At 55.0% G+C, this 17,999-nt stretch overlaps 1 long non-coding RNA gene across 3 annotated transcripts in view; it reads left to right on the top strand.

Annotated features, from left to right (window-relative positions):
- The window catches only part of LOC115858934 (uncharacterized), a 33,461-nt gene that overhangs the window by 2,695 nt on the left and 12,767 nt on the right, over positions 1-17,999 (top strand). The window contains exons 2-3 of one of the 3 annotated variants that reach the window (XR_009565800.1): positions 5,172-5,197; positions 10,714-10,804. This is a non-coding gene — a long non-coding RNA (uncharacterized lncRNA). Of the gene's footprint in view, positions 1-5,171; positions 5,198-7,941; positions 8,083-10,713; positions 10,805-17,999 lie in introns of those variants that run through there. The other 2 variants (XR_009565799.1, XR_009565801.1) reach the window with 2 other exon arrangements.

The raw sequence follows: 17,999 nt of genomic DNA, 5'->3' as shown, positions 1-17,999 counted from the left end.
GGGTTTCAGTAGTTGTGGCTCGTGGGCTCTAGAGCGCAGGCTCAGCAGTTGTGGTGCACGGGCTTAGTTGCCCCGTGGCATGTGGGATCTTCCTGGACCAGGGCTCGAACCCATGTCCCCTGCATTGGCAGGCGGATTCTTAACCACTGAGGCACCAGGGAAAGATGGTAGGGCCAGCCATATGTATAAAGAGATAGTTTTCCTACTTTCCTTCCTTTCTTTCTCTCTCCTTCTGTCCTTTCTCCCTTCCTTTCTTCCTTCCTCCTTCTTTCTTCCTCCCTTCCTTCCTTTCTTCCTCTATTTCTCTCTTTCTTTCTTCCCTCCCTCTCCTCTCTCCTCCTCCTTTTCACTCTCTCTTGCTCCTCTTCCAGTCTCTCTCTCTTTTTCTCTTCATAAATGTGTAAAGAGCTTATACAAGCTCTTCTGTAACTTGATTTTATTCATTCAGTAGTAACTCATGGACATCTTTCCCTTTTCATAAAAATCTTTTGTAATCCTATTTTATTTTACACATTTAAAAATCTTATTCTGAGGAGATGTCAGTAAACATCACCAGATGTCAAAGGAGTTTCTAACACAAAAAAGGTAAAGAACTTAGCCCTTCCTCCAGGGCTTCCTCCAGCCCTTCCTCCTCACTCTCTGTGTGTCAGCAGTTCTTGCCCCACCTCTGTCTCTGCAGAGGCCTGGGTCCACTTGCTGACCTCTGTGGCATAGCCTTGGGCAGAACTACTACCTGGACTCAGCAGAACGTCTATCACCCAGGCCCCTTGTAAACGCCTTGGGCATAAGACACAGAGAGATGTGAGGCCTCGGTGACCAGACGGACCTTGGACTTGGCAGGGCTGGATGTGATCCGCCTGAGCCATGTGGCCTGCAGTGGTATTGTCTTGTCCAGACCTTGTCTAGAGCTACAGCCCAACTCACAGCTCGAGTAGGATCCACTGGGGCTTACTCATTGAAATTATAGGGTCAGAGATATCTGGGGTGATTTTTTTCTGTGCCTGGCACAGTGCCAAGTACATGTGGGGACCTGATAAATGTTTGAGGAATTAAATGTACGTACTTCACCAATCCAGGCAGATGGCAGAATCAGGAGGCAAGAGGTCAGTTGGCCTGGAGGGATTTCACAGAGACAAAAGTCAGCTTTTCTACTTGGTCCAGATCTCTGCTCTCTAAGCCTCAGTTCTCAGTGTAACCTGCAGATGAAAATAGTAATTGTCTGTGGGGTTAAACCGGATAATTTTTTTAAAATTGAAGTATAATTGATTTACAATCTTGCATTAATTTCTCATGTACAGCAAAGTGATTCATGTATATATATTCTTTTTCATATTCTTCATATGGTTAATTACAGGAAATTGAATATAGTTCCCTGTGCTATATAGTAGAACCCTGTTGTTTATCTATTTTATATATAGTAGTTTGTATCTGCTAATCCCAAACTCCTAATTTATCCCTCCCCCACCCTTTCCCTTTGGTAACCATAAGTTTGCTTTCTGTGTCTGTGAGTCTGTCTCTGTTTCATAAATAAGCTCATTTGTGTCATATTTTAGATTTCACATATAAGTGATATCATAGGGGATTTCTCTTTATGACTTGCTTCACTTAGGATGATAATCTCTAGGTCCATCTATATTGCTGCAAATTGCATTATTTCATTCGTTTTATGGCTGAGTAGTATTCCACTGTGTGTATTCCATATATATGCGCACACACACACACACGCACGCGCACGCACACACGCACACACACACACCACATCTTCTTCATCCATTCATCTGTCAATGGACATTTAGGTTGCTTCCATGTCTTAGCTATTGTAAATAGTGCTGCTATGAACACTGGGGTGCATGTATCTTTTTGAATTAGAGTTTTCTCCAGATATATGCCCAGGAGTAGGATTGCTGGGTCATATGGTAACTATATTTTTCGTTTTTTAAGGAACCTCCCTACTGTTTTCCATAGTGGCTGCACCAATTTACATTCCCGCCAACAGTGCAGAAGTGTTCATTTTTCTCCACATCCTTTCCCGCATTTATTATTTGTAGACTTTTTTTTTTTTTTTGTAGACTTTTTGGTGATGGCCATTCTGACCAGTGTGAGGTGATACCTCATGGTTTTGATTTGCATTTCTCTAATAATTGGCAATGTTGAGCATCTTTTCATGTGCCTGTTGGCATCTGTATGTCTCTTTTGGAGAAATGTCTATTTAGGTCTTCTGCCCCTTTTTTTTTTTTTTTTTTTCCGGTACGCGGGCCTCTCACTGTTGGGGCGTCTCCCGTTGCGGAGCACGGACTCCGGACGCGCAGGCTCAGCGGCAATGGCTCACGGACCCAGCTGCTCCGCGGCATGTGGGATCTTCCCAGACCGGGGCACGAGCCCGTGTCCCCTGCATCGGCAGGCGGACTCTCAACCACTGCGCCACCAGGGAAGCCCCTTCGGACCATTTTTGATTGGGTTGTTTTGTTATGCTTTGTTTGATATTGAGTTGTATGAACTGTGTGTATATTTTGGAAATTAATCCCTTGTCAGTTGCATTGTTTGCAAATATTTTCTCCCAATCCGTAGGTTGTCTTTTCATTTTGTTTATGGTTTCCTTTGCTGTGCAAAAGTTTATGTTTGATTAGGTCCCATTTGTTTACTTTTGCTTTTATTTCTATTGCCTTGGGAGACCGACCTAATGAAACATTGCTGCAATTTACGTCAGAGAATATTTTGCCTATGTTCCTTTCTAGGAGTTTTATAGTATCATGTTTTATATTTAAGCCTTTAAGCCATTTGGAGTTTATTTTTGTGTATAGTATGAGGGTGTGTTCTAACTTCATTCATTTACATGGGGTGTCCCACTTTCCCACCACCACTTGCTGAAGAGACTGTCTTTTCTCCATCGCATATTCTTGCCTCCTTTGTTGAAGATTAATTGATCATAGGTGTATGGGTTTATTTCTGGGCACTCTATTTGTTCCATTGATCCATATATCTGTTTTTGTGCTGATACCACTCTGTTTTGATTACTGTAGCTTTGTAGTATTGTCTGAGGTCTGGAAGGGTTTTGCCTTCAGCTTTGTTCTCTTTCCTCAGGATTGCTTTGGCAATTCTCAGTGTTGTATGATTCCATGTACATTTTAGGATTATTTGTTCTTGTTCTGTGGAAAATGGCATGGGAAATATGATAGGGATCACATTAAATCTGTAGATTGCTTTGGGTAGTGTGGCTGCTTTAACAATATTAATTTCTCCAATCCAAGAGCATGGGATATCTCTCCATTTCTTTGAATCATCTTCAGTTTCCTTTATCAGGTAAACCGGATAATTTGAGTAAAGCACTGAACACTGTGCTGGGTATATATTAGGTGTTCAGTCATTGTTCTTCCCAGCCATGCTGTTCCCCACAACGGCTCTGGGGAGGCAGAAATGGCTTAGGGGAAATGTCAGTATCAAGTGAATGCTAAAAATGAGCACAGGGGGCTTCCCTGGTGGCGCAGTGGTTGGGAGTCCACCTGCCGATGCAGGGGACACGGGTTCGTGCCCTGGTCTGGGAGGATCCCACATGCCGCGGAGCAGCTGGGCCCATGGGCCATGGCCGCTGGGCCTGCGTGTCCGGAGCCTGTGCTCTGCGTCGGGAGAGGCCACGGCAGTGAGAGGCCCGCGTACCGCAAAAAAAAAAAAATGAGCACAGGATCCAAAGAAGGGCCAGGATGGAAGGACATGACAGTCCTTAGGGGTGCTGAGGTCCCCTCAGTCCTGAAGTTCCAGAGAACAGGGACTACCAGTGTGCCCAGATAGGAGCAACCAGAGTGGCTTATCAGAAGCAGGATGTTTTACCTGTGGGAAAGAAGACTGGGGGTCAGAGAGGAGGCCCCTAAGCACCGGGTTAAGCTTTGGATCTGCTTAGAAATTCCTGTGAGAGGCCACTTGGTTCTTGTGGCCCCAGAGGGCAGAGCTATGATTGAGGGAGGCAAATACCATGGGCAAGGGTCATTTTTGCAGTCAGATTTTCTCCCAAACCATGGGCTGCTCCCAGAGGTAGTAAGCTCTCAGATACGAGGAATTCCTGGGGATGGAGGTTGAAATATGGGATGGAGGGTTGGAAAATACAACTCTCAAGTTCACTTTCCTCCAAAAGTCTGGGATTCGTAGCTCCTGGGAGAAGGAAAGGTGGTGGGCAGCTTGCAGTGCCAGGCTGGGGTCCAGGATCTGTCGGGAAGAGAGAAGACAGGTCCCGCAGAGGCTTGGGGGTGCAGCGCATTCCTCCAGTCACTGGGGACACCTTCATAGCCTCAGGCCACTGATTTTCCCTCTGGGGGGCTCCTGGCCCAGAAGTGATGTGTCTTCACTGGGGAATGTGAGCCTGTCTTCCACATGGGGGCAGCACAGGACTGCAGATGGAGTGGGGCCACCGCAGGCCACCTGGAGCTCCCCTCCTTTGGGAAGAAGTCCTTTGAGCCTCCCAGACCTCTCACACCCCTGCTTCTGGCATCCATTCCCCACCCCCCCACAAGCCCCTGTCTGCCCATTCTTGACAGGTTCTCTGGGTAGGTTGTCTCCCCTGGCTTCAAGCTCCTGGTAGTGGTGGTATAGGGTGTCTTTCCCCAGAGAGGGAACAGGGCAGAGAAAGTGGAGCCTGTGGGTATCCCTGGGCACAGCCCCTGCTGGTCCACATCAGAGTTACTAGAGGCTATGTCTGTTTGGGGTTAAAGGAACGGGTTTGTTTTTTTTTAATTAATTTATTTAATTTGGTTTTTTTTGGCTGTGTTGGGTCTTCATTGCTGCACACAGGCTTTCTCCAGTTGCGGCGAGCGGGGGCTACTCTGCATTGTGGTGTGCGGGCTTCTCATTGCGGTGGCTTCTCTTGTTGCAGAGCATGGACTTCAGAGTGCAGGCTCAGTAGTTGTGGTGCACGGGCTCTAGAGCGCAGGCTCAATAGTTGTGGCACACGGGCTTAGTTGTTCCGCGGCATGTGGGATCTTCCCGGACAAGGGATCGAACCCATGTCCCCTGCATTCTTAACCACTGCGCCACCAGGGAAGCCCAAGGAATGGGTTTTGACATCAGACTGACTCGGATTCAAATTCCTTCCTCCTTCCCTCCCTCTCTCCCTTCGTCCTTCCCTCCCTCTCTCCCTTCCTCCCTCCCTCCCTCCCTCCCTGCCTCCCTGCATCGGGTCTTAGTTGCTGCACGTGGGATCTTCATTGAGGTACGTGGGATCTTTTGTTGTGGTGCACGGGCTCTTCATTGCGGCGCTGCGCTTCTCTCTAGTTGTGGCATGCGGGTTTTTCTTTCTCTAGTTGTGGCACGTGGGCTCCAGGGCGCATGGGCTCTGTAGTTTGTGGCACGCGGGGTCTCTTGGTGAGGTGCACAGGCTCAGTACTTGTGGTGCACGGGCTTAGTTGCCCTGTGGCATGTGGGATCTTAGTTCCCTGACCAGGGATCGAACCCGCATCCCCTGCGTTGGAAGGCGGATTCTTTACCACTGGACCACCAGGGAAGTCCCTCGGGTTCAAATTCTGACCACTGCTCACCAGTGGAGTGACTTCATCTCTCTGAGCCTCAGTCTCTTCGCTTGTGACAGTGGAGGGAGTGCAGAGCAGGCAGGAAGCCTCCTGGGGCCTGGCTGAGCATTCCCGAGACCACACAGAAGCCTTGGGAGCTGGCAGGGTTCCCATCACCCTATTTCACAGATGGGGAGATGGAGTCCTTGGGCATGACTTGCTAGAGGTCCCACAGCCAAATGGAGAGCTACTGTGGTCCAGATGCCCCCCAGGACCAGAGGAGCATGGGATGGTGTGTGCCCAGTGAGGTCATGGAGGAAGCCCTGTGACACTGACCGGTGACCTGGAAGAAGCCCTGGCCTCTATGGCCAACAGATGCCCAGAGTGGGGGAGGGTCCGTTGTGCTGGCTCTGCCTCCACTCAGACTCACTGGGCCCTCCCAGAACACGCCTAGAAAGGAGGGGGTGTTGGTGTTGGTGGCAGTGTCCCTGGGAGGAGGACAGGCTCCTGCCAGTTTTGGATGGGGCTGGGGTCTGTGAGCCTCAGGCAGGCAGGGACTGGCCAGGCTTGAAGGAGGGGGCGCTCAGCAGTACAGAGGACTGACCTGCCAGGAAGGGAGGGATGGAGTAGGTGGGCAGGAGAGGGGGCTGGACAGAGCAGGACTGCACCTCTAAGGGGCTCCCCCAGCTCTCACCCCTGCTTCCAAGGTGAAAAAAGAGCATGTGAAAAAGAGCAATGAAGCTGAGGATTGGGAGGCACCCCCTCTCTTCCCCCCAGCAGCCTCCAGTAGAGCCAGCAGTGTCACTGCCATGGCAACCGCAGCCCCTCCAGCTTCCCTTTCTCCTTTAGCCCCATCCTGCTTGGATGCCCCTATGGCCTGTGTGTGTCTTCCTAGCCCAGGGAAAGAGGCTGGGGGTAGGGGAGGCCTCCTTTCTCAGCCCCCGTTATGGCCCAGGGGCTGGATCCCAGGACCACCCCTGCCTCAGGATCAGGTGGAAGATTCTTTAAGTGTGCGAGAGGGAAGGGTGTAGTAGCTTTTGCAATAATTATTCTGAATGAACAAGGCGGCTATCACCTCCCTAAGGTTTCAAACCCCCAACTCTCAAAGTCCCTATTCTCTCCCAGGACACAGAGGCTGCGACCCAGGAGCCCCTGGCAGAGTTGAGAAAACCAGCATTGGGGCAGGGGCCTTGAAGATCATCTGGTTCCCGTCTCCAAGCCTATAGGTGGGGAAGCTGAGGTCTGGAGAGGAGCAGGGACTTGCCCAAAGCACACAGAGGGTATGTGGCAAAGTCAGGCAGGGAACCAGGGTGGTCAGACCAGGGGGGTTTGGGGCAGGCAGTGAGGGCCAGGAGGTCTGTGTCCCACAGTGGGGGGCCAGGTCTGGGGAAGGCTTTGGGCCTGCCCTTGCCTGCTCCTCATTTAGTGCTTCAGTAAACCCCCTCCCAGCCTCAGTGCATAATGGACTGAGTGAGAGGGAGGAGGCCTGGCCCTGTTTAGGGAGGAACAAGGGACACCAAAAAGAGCAGAAAGGAGCTGGGGATCTGAAGAGGGGCACAGTCAGGAGAGCTAGGGACCCTAAAGGTCCCATTGAGTGCCCCTGAGCGAGAAGGGCTTGTGGCCCTAGACAACAGGCTTTGGCCCAAGCACCGCTCTTTCTAAGCTGTGGGTGCCTGGGCAAATCACCCAGATTCCCAGTGTCTCACTCACCCTCACTTCACTCTCCTGCTGCCCCTGCCCCATGTAAAATGGGGTCAGCCACACAGGCTGGGGGGAGATTCTCCGTGATGGAGCAAACAAACAGAAAGGATGATTCCTGGCTCCACTTAGGAGATCAGTGGATGGGCCCTGTGAGGCTCTGAGCTCGAAACCCTTATGTCTGCTGGGCCAGGGCTACTGCCACGGTCACCTGGAGCATCTATTATGTGCAGAGCCTGAGGGGCTGGGACAGGAGGAAGCTGTGGGCACAGGACCCCAAGATGTAGAACAGAGAGGGGTCCATCTAGGCAGGAGCCTCTGGGGTTTGGAAGAGGGACTCTGCAGCCTTCCTAGGAGAGGAGGGATGCTGCTGGGGCTCAAACGCAGGTTGTGTAAGGTCAGGGAGAGGTGGGAGGGGCTGAGCGGGCACAAGCTGGCATTTGCTCCCTATGACTCCCTGGCACCGGACCCTAGCTGATCAGGGCCTCCCTGAGCTGTCACTGCACCCCCAAAGCCCCAGGGGCCTGGCCCACAGTGGGTTTCCTCACCTTCCAGCACACAGTCCTAAATCCAGGGCCTGGGCAGGAAAGGGGCATCCTGCTAGGGCCAGGAGCCAGGAGCTGTGCATCAGCTGTTGCCAGTGCTCGCCACACCTGCAGAGTGGCTTCTCTTGTTAATCCCATGTTGCTGATGAGGAAACAGAGGCCCAGAAAGGTAAAGTGTCTTGCCCAGGGTCACCCAGCTCTTTCTCCTCTGTCAAAGCCACTCCTGGAAGCTCTTCTGGGCTTGGATGCTGCCTGAGACGCACACTGATGACAGCTTGGGAGAAGGAGGGCCACGGCCTAGTTGAGGAGCGCGCGTCTGAGAGAGTGTGCTGTGGCATCCACAGCAGGTGGGAACCCCGTACAGCATTGCCAGTCCTTCCTTTCTGTGTCCCCCTACACCTGTTCATTAGTTGGTTGTCACATTCTCAGGCCTCACAGTCTGTCCACTGGTAAAGGTTGGAGGGCATGACCTAGATGCTGCCTTGACACTTAGCAGCTGGGTGACCTTGAGCAAACGCTCTGTCCTCCTGTGGCTCTGTGACCTCCCTTTGAGATGGGGACGAGGGCACCACCTACTACACTAGGGGTTGTGGGGAGGCTCCAGGGACCCTTCCGTGCCAAGTGCTTACGGGGCCTGGCCCACGGTCTCTGTTCCTCTTTTTTGTTTTTGTTTTGTTTTGCCACACCACGCGGCACGTGGGATCTTAGTTCCCCAACCAGGGATTGAAGGCGCACCCCTGCAGTGGGAGCGTGGAGTCTTAACCACTGGACCGCCAGGGAAGTCCCTCTCTGTCCCATTTGATAGCCCCTCTGGGACAAGGCTTGAATCAGCCAGAAGGCCAGGCAAGTGATAAAGGGATCCCTCCGTGACCCCCAAATTCCCCTGGAAACACGTAGGCTGCCCACCCCCAAGGCACCCCGCCCAGAGCGGGATGGGAGAGTAGGGATGGCTCCCCCTGACGCCCTCTTCACCACCCACGGGGATGACGGGGATGGGGCCAGGAGAGGGCGGGCTGAGGACAGCTGTTGAGTGGTGGCAGTGAGGGGCATGTGGGGGACCCCGGCCACCCCTAACAACCGGGTCCCAGCACAGGGAGCCCGCGGGTGAGAGACCCAGGGTCCTCGCTCTGGCGGGTGAGAGACCCAGGGTCCTCGCTCTGTCTCAGAGCTGGCCTGCCTGCCTGGCACGAGCCCTCCAAGCACTGGTTTTAATCTATCTTTTTTTGCAAGCAGCTCCTGGAGGTGCGGGGGCGGTTTCCCCTTGACTCGAGTCTCTAGGAGGATGCGGCTTGGCTAAAAATAACTCGAATTACTGTGCTCCCGCCCGGAGGCCGGAGGAGGGGCCTGGGGGGGGGGGGTTGTGGGGGGCTGTGGGGGCGGGAGCCCGGAGGGAATGTTGCAGCAGCAGTGGGGAGGGGGTTCCCTGAAAGGAGCTGGAGAAAGGCGGATATTGGCAGGTGGGAAGGGATGCAGGACATTCAAGGGAACGGCCCTTTCTCACCCACTTCTCTCCAGGGAGGCCAGTGCTTCTGGAGCAGAGCTGGGGGTGAAGGCTGGCCCTGATCCCTGACCCCACACCATGGAGGGGGCCAGCCTTGCTGGGTGGTAGCAGTGGGCTCCTTCCAGCAGGAAGTCTGTGTTTGGAGGAGACCACCCCGCTTCAGCTCAGCCCTGTTGAATGCAAGCAGTGACAGCAGGGGGCGCAGATCTGGGCTCCTGGTCCCCAGCTCTCCTTCCCTGCGGCCTGACACTGAGCCCCAAATCCTCATCCAAAAACGGTGCGACTGCAAAATTAAGCACCTGACTCCTGGGCACTCCAAGGCCTCCTCTCCCAGCCCCACCTGCGCCTTCTGTCTGGAGAGGCAGCATTAGGCTCCCTGTCACACCCTTGGTATAGGGCTGAGAGCCCATTGTGTGACCACCCCTCAGAGCAGGGTGGAGGCTGTGTCAGGGTCCGGGAGGCCCTAAGCCAGGCAGGATCTGGGGTCCTCCGCACAAAGGGGGGCTGGTCAAGGAGGGTGGGGACTCCAGGTGCCCATGGGATGGGGGAGGTAACGGTGGGGCCCAGACAGGAGGCTGGGGACAGGCTGCACAATGGGCTGCTGGCCCTGGTGGCCTTCTGGTGCTGCCCTCTCTGCCATCCCCAGCTTCACACCACAGGGCTGAGACAGTGCAAGAAGGAGCACAAGAGGCTCAGTGGCAGGGCATGGATCATGTGGTGGAGAGGGGACAGCATGGCTGCCCTTTGCACACACAGACCCCGCAGAGGCAGTGGGAAATGCACTGGAGGGGGGCCAATCAGCCCTGCAGCAGGGAATGGGCTGGGACATACAGGTCCCTGGGTAGGGGCCCTCCATGCGCCATGCCTCAGCTTCCTCATCCTTAGGGGTGGCCATGGGATGCCTTGGAAAGCGCCTTAGATGGAGAGCAGAAGAAGCCGAAGCAGGAGTAGGGAAAGGGGCAACGGCAACGAAGTCAGCTACCCCTGCCCGCCACTGAGCACTCACGGGGCTCCCTGTGAGGGCGGTCCTAAGATTACCCCCACTTTACACATGAGGAAACTGAGGCTCAGAAAGAAGAATTGACTCATCCAAGGTTGTAGACCTTGTGCAAGATGAACTGGGCCTTTGAACCCAGGACCATCCGACTACACAGTCTGTTTCTCCATTTCATCTTGAACATGGAGCCAGATGTACTTATGAGGTTGACTCAAGGTGGGGTGCACGGGTATTCATCCAGATATGAGATACACAGAGTCGCTTCAGCTGGACCCCTACCCAGACCTACCCATCCCCTGCCCCTCCAGGGTTGGCTCAGGTCACAGGGAGCCTCGTTCTGGGGCACCAGTGTGCCTGGGAAGTACCTGTGTGTGCAGGGGGGTCGGGGAGAAGAGGGAGTGTGTACTCTGCCGGGATGGGAACAAGACAAGTGATAACAATAATGATAATAAAATCCCCCCAAAATAATGATGTTTTTAGCAGCACTGTTCCTGAGGAGAAACTACGAGCAACACAAACATCCAGTAAGAGGAGAATTGAGAACTCAACCACAGCTCCCACAGCAGCAGGGGTGAGTCCTAAACCATAACGTAGAATGAAGAACACAAATTGCAAGAAACTACGTTCAGTTCAAAGCCATTTCTATAAAGTCCCCCACCAGAGTAAAACTACACAATACTGTTTTAGGCATTCATATGTGGATGATAAAGCTCTTACAAAAGAGCAGAAGTGATAAACCAAGATTCTTGGTACACTGGGGGAGGCAGGAGTTGGGTAGGGGTGGCACAGACAGGGAGATTCCACCAGTGAACGTCTGTTACTGGCCCACGGGGTGCCAGGCGCTATTTGTGGTGCTGGGGGCGGGGCATGCGGGTACAAGCAAGACAGACGTGAACCCCAGGCCTCATGGCCCTTACAGTCTCACGAGACACACTTCCTTCCTGTTCTTGTGCTGTGGAATAGGTCACCAGTGTCCATTATGTTATTATGTATTGTCACAGATATTCCTTTACATTAATCAAATACTGTATTTAAAGAGATAAATAAGGAATAAACACAAATGTAATTGACCTCCCCCTTAAAAAAATCCCACCCAAGTTGGTGAGCTCTGGAGGCTGAACTCCTCTCCCTGCCTCCTCTCATTGATACTCCATCACATTGATCCAGGAGTCCCAATCCCTGGACCCCATCCCCCCTCCAATCTCCAGTCGCAGCTGAATGTCCCACAAGGTTATTCCCTCAGGCAAAGGTAAAAATGTCTTGGAGTGCAAGATTGGTAGACAGGGCAGGGTACTCAACCTCTGGGAGAGCCAGAGCCAGTTGGGGAGATAAAATGCAATGGAGGGAGGTGCAGAGCCTGGGAAAGATCCCTCCTCTTTCTGGCCCAGGGCTCTTGCACAACATTAGTAGAGGTGGAGGGTGCAGTAGGTGGGAAGTAACAGGTCTGCTCTGTCTCAAGCTCTTCATCTTCACCTGGGGGGCTCTGTCTGCCATCCGTCTGTCCATCCATCCAGCCAACTATACACCGTATAATGGACATAGGTGACCTACCACACAACACAAGACCAGGAACAAAATGTGCCTTGTGAGACTGTAAGCTGCATGAGGCCTGGGGTTCATGTCTGTCTGTCTTGGCTTGTGCCTACATCCCTGCCCCCCATCCCAGCTCCCCTGCACAGCCCTCCTGGGGCAGGGCCAGTCTAGCCACCCTCACCCGATGGCCTGGTACATGGTAGATACTTGCTGAGGGGTACCCGGGCTCACTGTCACTGCTTTCAGCAAAAGCAGAAAAGGATGCACCTCCAGGCCCTCACATGTGCTGTTCCCTCTGCCTGGAACAGTGCACCCTCCAACCTGGCTCAGCCTAAAGGTCATCACCTCTGGGAGGCCTTCCAGGACCACCCCAGCCAGGCCAAGCCCCTCTCTCCACACCTCCCCCAACACCACAATCTGTATCATGGTCATGCTTTGTCTAGGTCCATCTCTCCTTCTGAGTGTGGGGACTCCAAGGTCAGGCCCAGGTCCTCCAGCATCCCCTGGGCTGGGCCAGGGCCCACAGGAGGCTCTCAGCTTCATCTTCTCAGCCATTCTTACACCTGAATACAGTTTGGCATTTTCTCCCTGGAGGAGCCAGGCCCAAGGGGGAGGCCAGCCACATCAACAGCCCCCGCACCTCTTGGACTCCACTTTCTAGGTCTTTGCCCCTCCCCCAGCAGTCCACCCATCTTCCACCCTGAGGGCTACCGGGGCTCCACACATCCATCTCTTCTCTTCTAGAGCTGCCCTCGGCAGGAGAGATAGTGGTGGGAAGTGTCCAGGGCTGGGAAAATGGGGCTACAGGAAGATCCCTGGGAGAACCCTCCCCCCCAGCTCTCTATGTCCACAGCCTGTGAGGGATGCAGGGTGGGGGATGGGAGAGATGGCAGTGGCTGGTCATCAGTCCAAATCCAGGTCACTCCCAGCCTGCTTAGCAGCCGTCGATAATTAGGGACCAGCAGGACGTGGGCAGGTGGGTGGCAGGAGACCTAATTGTCTGACTTTTCAGGTAATTAACGGGAGGCTGTCTGGTCTGTCCCCGCGGGGCCCAGCATCCGCCACCCCATCCCCTGGGCAGCCCCAGCCGCCTAATGAGGCCAATTATTGAGTGGTGCCCGGGCCCTCATTAATCACCTGGAAGGGTCATGTGGGAATGGCACCGGGGGTGGCGCTCAGCCAGCCATGGTGGAGGCTGGGAGCCCCCAGCGATCGGGATGCAGGATGTGCTGCCTGTAGGTCTCTGCAGCTGCACACTGAAGGTAGCCCACCCACACTTGGGACCTCACTTCTTGCCTCTGCTCTCAGGGCAGCAGCTTTAGGTCAAATCCTCTCCCTGCCATTTCCCAGCTGTGTGGCCGTGGGAGTGTCACTCCCCCTCTCCTACCCTCTGTTTCCTGAATCAGAGATGATGGATGTAAAATGCCTGGGGCACAGTGGGTTCCCAGTGCACAGGTGCTCACCTTCTCCCCACGGGGCCAACTCCTTTCCTTCACTCTTGAGGAAATGTTGGCCCAGAGTGGGTAGGGCCTAAGGTCACCGGTGTGTCCAAAGCCCACTCTGCAGGGCCTGGGCACCAGGGAGGGCAGCAGGGATGCTGAGGGATGGCCCTCTGGGATTCGCCCAAGGGACCTCAACAGCAGGGCAGGGGAGTCCTGGGAGGAGTCATAGAGGCGATCTGGCCAAGGAGAGGGGGCACCCAAGAGCAGCTGGACTTTCCGGACACCTGAGCAGAGTGGCGATGGGGAAGCAGGAAATCTCCAGGAAATGCGGGGCTTTGGAGATCATGATGGAGCCGGAGGCCCTCCACTCCCTGAATGCTCCAGGACACTCAGGAAAAGCCCACAGGCATGTGACGGTGCCACAGCCTGCTGTCCAAGGCAGGGATCCATTCTTTCTTGGTTGGTCCACACCAATCTTGGCCCAGGAGATCACTGTGCCTTCAGATGTTGAGTGTTTTTGGCTTCTGTGGCTTCTTTGTTTTAAGAATTCTGTGACCTAATTCCATGCTGACAAATTCCATGCTGTTCTGGCTCCTATAATCGTCAGCTAATGCTACTTTTGGTCCTCCTGCCAGCCTAGAATCTTGGTCAAGGGTTTCCAAACTGTGTCCCCCAGGAGCCCTAGGGTGGGAGCAGAAGGGGGGGCTACTGACCCTCCAGTTGGAACAGCTGGACTTTGATCTTTTTTTTTTTTTTTTTTGCGGTACGCGGGCCCCTCACTGCTGTGGCCTCTCCCGTTGCAGAGCACAGGCTCCGGACACGCAGGCTCAGTGGCCATGGCTCACGGGCCCAGCTGCTCCGCAGCATGTGGGATCTTCCCGGACCGGGGCACGAACCCATGTCCCCTGCATCGGCAGGCGGACTCTCAACCACTGTGCCACTAGGGAAGCCCTGGACTTTGATCTTTGATAAAATATTAATAGCTGCTCCTTCATGAGCTCTTGCCGTGTACCAGGCATGCACCAGGCCTCTGCCTCAGCAATTGCATTTGTCCTCAAAAAATCCCACGAGGAAAGTAGCATCACATCCCCATTTTACAGATCAGGCTGCTGACACTGTTGGAGGCTGAGGCTAAGCGGCATGCTCCAGGGCTCACAGCCTGTGGGAAGGAGAGCCGGGACTTGGACCCAGTTTCCACTCTGAGCTGCTGTGAATATGGGTTCTGTGGCTAAAAAGAAAACTAGGTGCCGGAGTTTGAGGGGAGTGTCCCATTTATCATAATTTGTTTCCTCCAGAGCCGAGTGTGTGGGTACGCCTGCCTCTCTGCCCCAGAAGAGCGTGGCCTCAGCCCCAGGTCGCCCAGGGCCTCTACGCCCCACCACGTGGTGTCTGTGTGCACGAGGGCCCATCTGCCCATCTGTTTCCCTTCCCTCTGCTGTGGGCTCTGCTTCCCCGTGGTCCAAACAACAAGATCCAGCCCAGAAACAGCATATGTTTCCAGCCTCTGCTAGTCCAAGTCATAAATCGCCTGGTGTGATGTGCTCCTTGTGTCAGCTTGTTTCAAAACTCAGGGTGGAGGTGGCTGAATGAGTGTGAGGAGAATGCAGGGCCTCCTCCAGGCTGAGAAGCTGAGAGCTGGGAGCCGGGGTGAGTCCAGGACTGAGGGTCAGGAAGGGAGACAGGGACTAGGCCTGGAGCTGGCTTGGGGGCTCAGCCTGGGGCGGGAACCAGCAGGTAGTGGCCTGGATTCAAGCTGGGCCTAAGGGCTGAGACTTATATGGGAGCTGAGGTCAGAGATCAAAGGGTTGGGCTTCTTGTCCAATGGTCAGAGGTCCAGACTTGACTTGGAGTCAGGGGTCAGAGGACAGGGGCTATTGCTCAGAACTTGATGGGGATGGAGAGCTAAGCTCAGTTTGGGGTGAAGGTCAGGCCTCAGGCTGAGGCAGGGTTAGAGGTTAGAGGTCAGAATCAGTCCAGTGCTGAAGGCCATAGCTAACTGAGAAGGAGGTCCCCAAAGACTCAGAAGTCTGCCTGCTCTATCCTGGAAGTGACGTGTGCCAGGACCGGTGACAGAGGGATGCCTGTGATAAATAAGACGGGGCTTCCAGGGATTGACCATGAGTTTGAAAAGGACTGGGCACAGATCTTACGTCCAAAGCCACTAGAGCAAGGCTGGGGGCCTGGCCTCCAGTCCCAGCTCCCTGCCCTCAGGATGGGAGCCTTGGTTGCTTATCTCTGAAACGTGGATGGCCACAGCACCTGCCTCCATGTTGATCACGCTCCATCCATGTTGCTGATTTCTACCCTCAAGACTGTGTGCCCTGGAGTGGGGGTAGATGAGTGAACACAGTGAGGGTGAGTGGTCGAGGCAGGTATGTGAGATGCTTCTGTGGCATGGGGGGCGGGGGGTCTCAGGAGAGGAACAGTGCCAAGGCCTTAGGTCCCCAGTCACCACCCAGGGCTCTGCCACTCCCAGGCTGCCCCAGAGAGGTGACCCTGCAGCCAGTTCAGGCCTCAGCTGCCCCCCTGAGCCGTGTGTGAGCAGCACCGTCCCGGGCGTTTTTTCCAGGCCTCCATTCTGCCAGCTAGGTTTTCCCACCTCTTCTCCGTTCTGGGCCCAGCATGGCCAGAGATCTGGGGACAAGCCCACACAGCCACCAGTTGGGGAGCTAGGATGGAGGAGGCAAAAGCAGGAGTGAGAGGCCAGCAGGCAGAGAAGGGTGCCAAGGAGGAAGCCTTATCACAGGCCTCTCTGTTCGCATCTCCCACAAGGCCTGGTCACGAACCAGCCTCAGCTGTTGACCCGCCGCTGGGGTCCTGACCCCAGAGGCCTCCCCCTCCCCACAGGAGAGCACAGGGAGATTCAACAAGGGGGGAACCAGGCATGTGTGAGGGTGTGGGGGCTGGAGGGAGATGAGAGAACCCCTGGGGGACAGGAATGGTGGAGAGCCAGCAGAGGACATGTGGACAACAAGAGGGCTGCCCTGCCTGCCCAGGATGCAAGGCCTCCAGGGTTTGGCTATGAAAGTCCCAGTCACCTCCTCCAGCTGAGCTATTAATACCCAGCTAAGACCCACGCACCCTTGCTGGGAGGACGCCGAGTTCCTTGGGGGCTAAAAACGGTCTGCAGTGGGGGTGGGCCCAGTGTCCTCCCTCTCTGCTTGTCAGAGGAGCTGGGGCCAAAGTCCATGCTGGCCTGGAAGGGGGCCAGAGCCAGGGTCGGGGTACAGAGGGTGACTGAACCCTGGGGTGGCCTGAGGATTCCAGGCGGAAGCAGGAAGGCACTCAGCCAGTCCAGTCCCCGTTGCTCAGAGACCTGAGGGTGGCCCGGGGGCCTGCCAGTGGTCCCACCCAGGAGACCCACCTGGCTTTCTGGCTCCTTGCCCCACCTAGGCCTTCGCCTTCCCCCCAGGCCTCAGCTTGGTCTGCCCCAGGCTGCAGTGGGGCTAGCTGCTGAGGGGTGCCTGCCTGTCTTCTGCCCAGAGGGGCCTAGAAGGGAAAGGGAGCTCCAGGGAGGGGACAGGTTCGGAGCCTCTAGTGGGATCCGGGCCACCTAAAGCAGAGCCATTCACGTTCATTCACTGAGCTTCATGTGTGAAATTTCGATTATTCATAGCATTCTCTCAGGAGGGAGTTACTGGCAGCACCATTTTATAGGTGAAGAAACTGAGGCTCGGTCATCTCCTCAGAGCCTGAGCTGGCTAGACCTGGTTTGTCAGACTCCAGACCCTACCTTGTGTTGCCTCCCGTTATGTCATTGCAAAAGGAGATTTCTTGGTTTGTCCTGGGGATCCATGAAACAGGTATTTCCATCAAAAGGCCCTGATCACTGTAGTGTCCCAGGCCCACCAGAGTGGCCACACCAAGAATGAGAGGCCTGCATGGGCACCTTTCTCCTGCATTGGTGAACCCCCCTCACAGGGACCGTCAGCCACTTCTTCCCTCATTCCTGGGGCTCAAGGACACATCCTGGGAGCCTGTGCTAGTCTTCTGGGCTCGAGGTCACCCAAGGCCACCTGCTCCGTGCTGTGTCCCCTCCCTTCCCATGATAGATGCTCCAGGATCCAGACACCGACCCCAGAAGAGCACAGACTTGTCCAGGAGAGTCCAGACGAGAAAGTGGTTGAGAGGTGTCAGCCCCGGAGGCCCCCTGAGCCGGAAATCCCGACAGCTGCCTGGCTTATGGGTCCTGGGCACTGGGCCCTGACCCAGGGCAGGCAGCAGCCGTGTCAGGTGTCCAAAGGAGTTGGGGGAGGTTATGGCTGGAGCCAAGCCTGTCTGCCTGTGGTTAGTGAGGCTGTTGACACCTCCTGGGCTGCCAAGGCAGAGCGGCCCCAAGGGGCTGGGGGAGGGGTCCTCACTTAGCCTGGAGGGTCTGAGGGGAGAGACAGGCCCTGACTTGAGGGTCTGGGGAAGGAAGCACAGTCCTGTCCTAAGCTGAGAGAGACCTGGCCCTGCCTGAGAAATCTGAGGAGGGGGACAGACCCCTAGCTTTGGGGGCTGGTAGAGGGGGTATATTTCCAAATGGCCGGTGGGGAGTAAGGTGTGGGGTGTTGTCCTAGCCTGACACCAGGACAGCAGGGAAGGCTGCCCGTATCCTGGGTTCAGGGGGAAGCTCTGAATCTGCCGGCCTCCATTCCTGGCTGGGAGGCACGTGCCTCTGCAGGACAAGCAGGAGGCCTCTGGCCTCAGGCTGACCATACAAACAGCCCCAGGGTTTCACTTCCCCGGGAGAAAAGGAGAGGCCTAACCTTGCCTGGATTTTCCTTAACCCCCCCGGAGAGGGTCTTT

The sequence above is a fragment of the Globicephala melas genome, chromosome 11 (genome assembly GCF_963455315.2).
Source record: "Globicephala melas chromosome 11, mGloMel1.2, whole genome shotgun sequence".
NCBI classification, from domain to species: domain Eukaryota; kingdom Metazoa; phylum Chordata; class Mammalia; order Artiodactyla; family Delphinidae; genus Globicephala; species Globicephala melas.
This window is presented reverse-complemented; position numbering and strand designations above follow the sequence as displayed.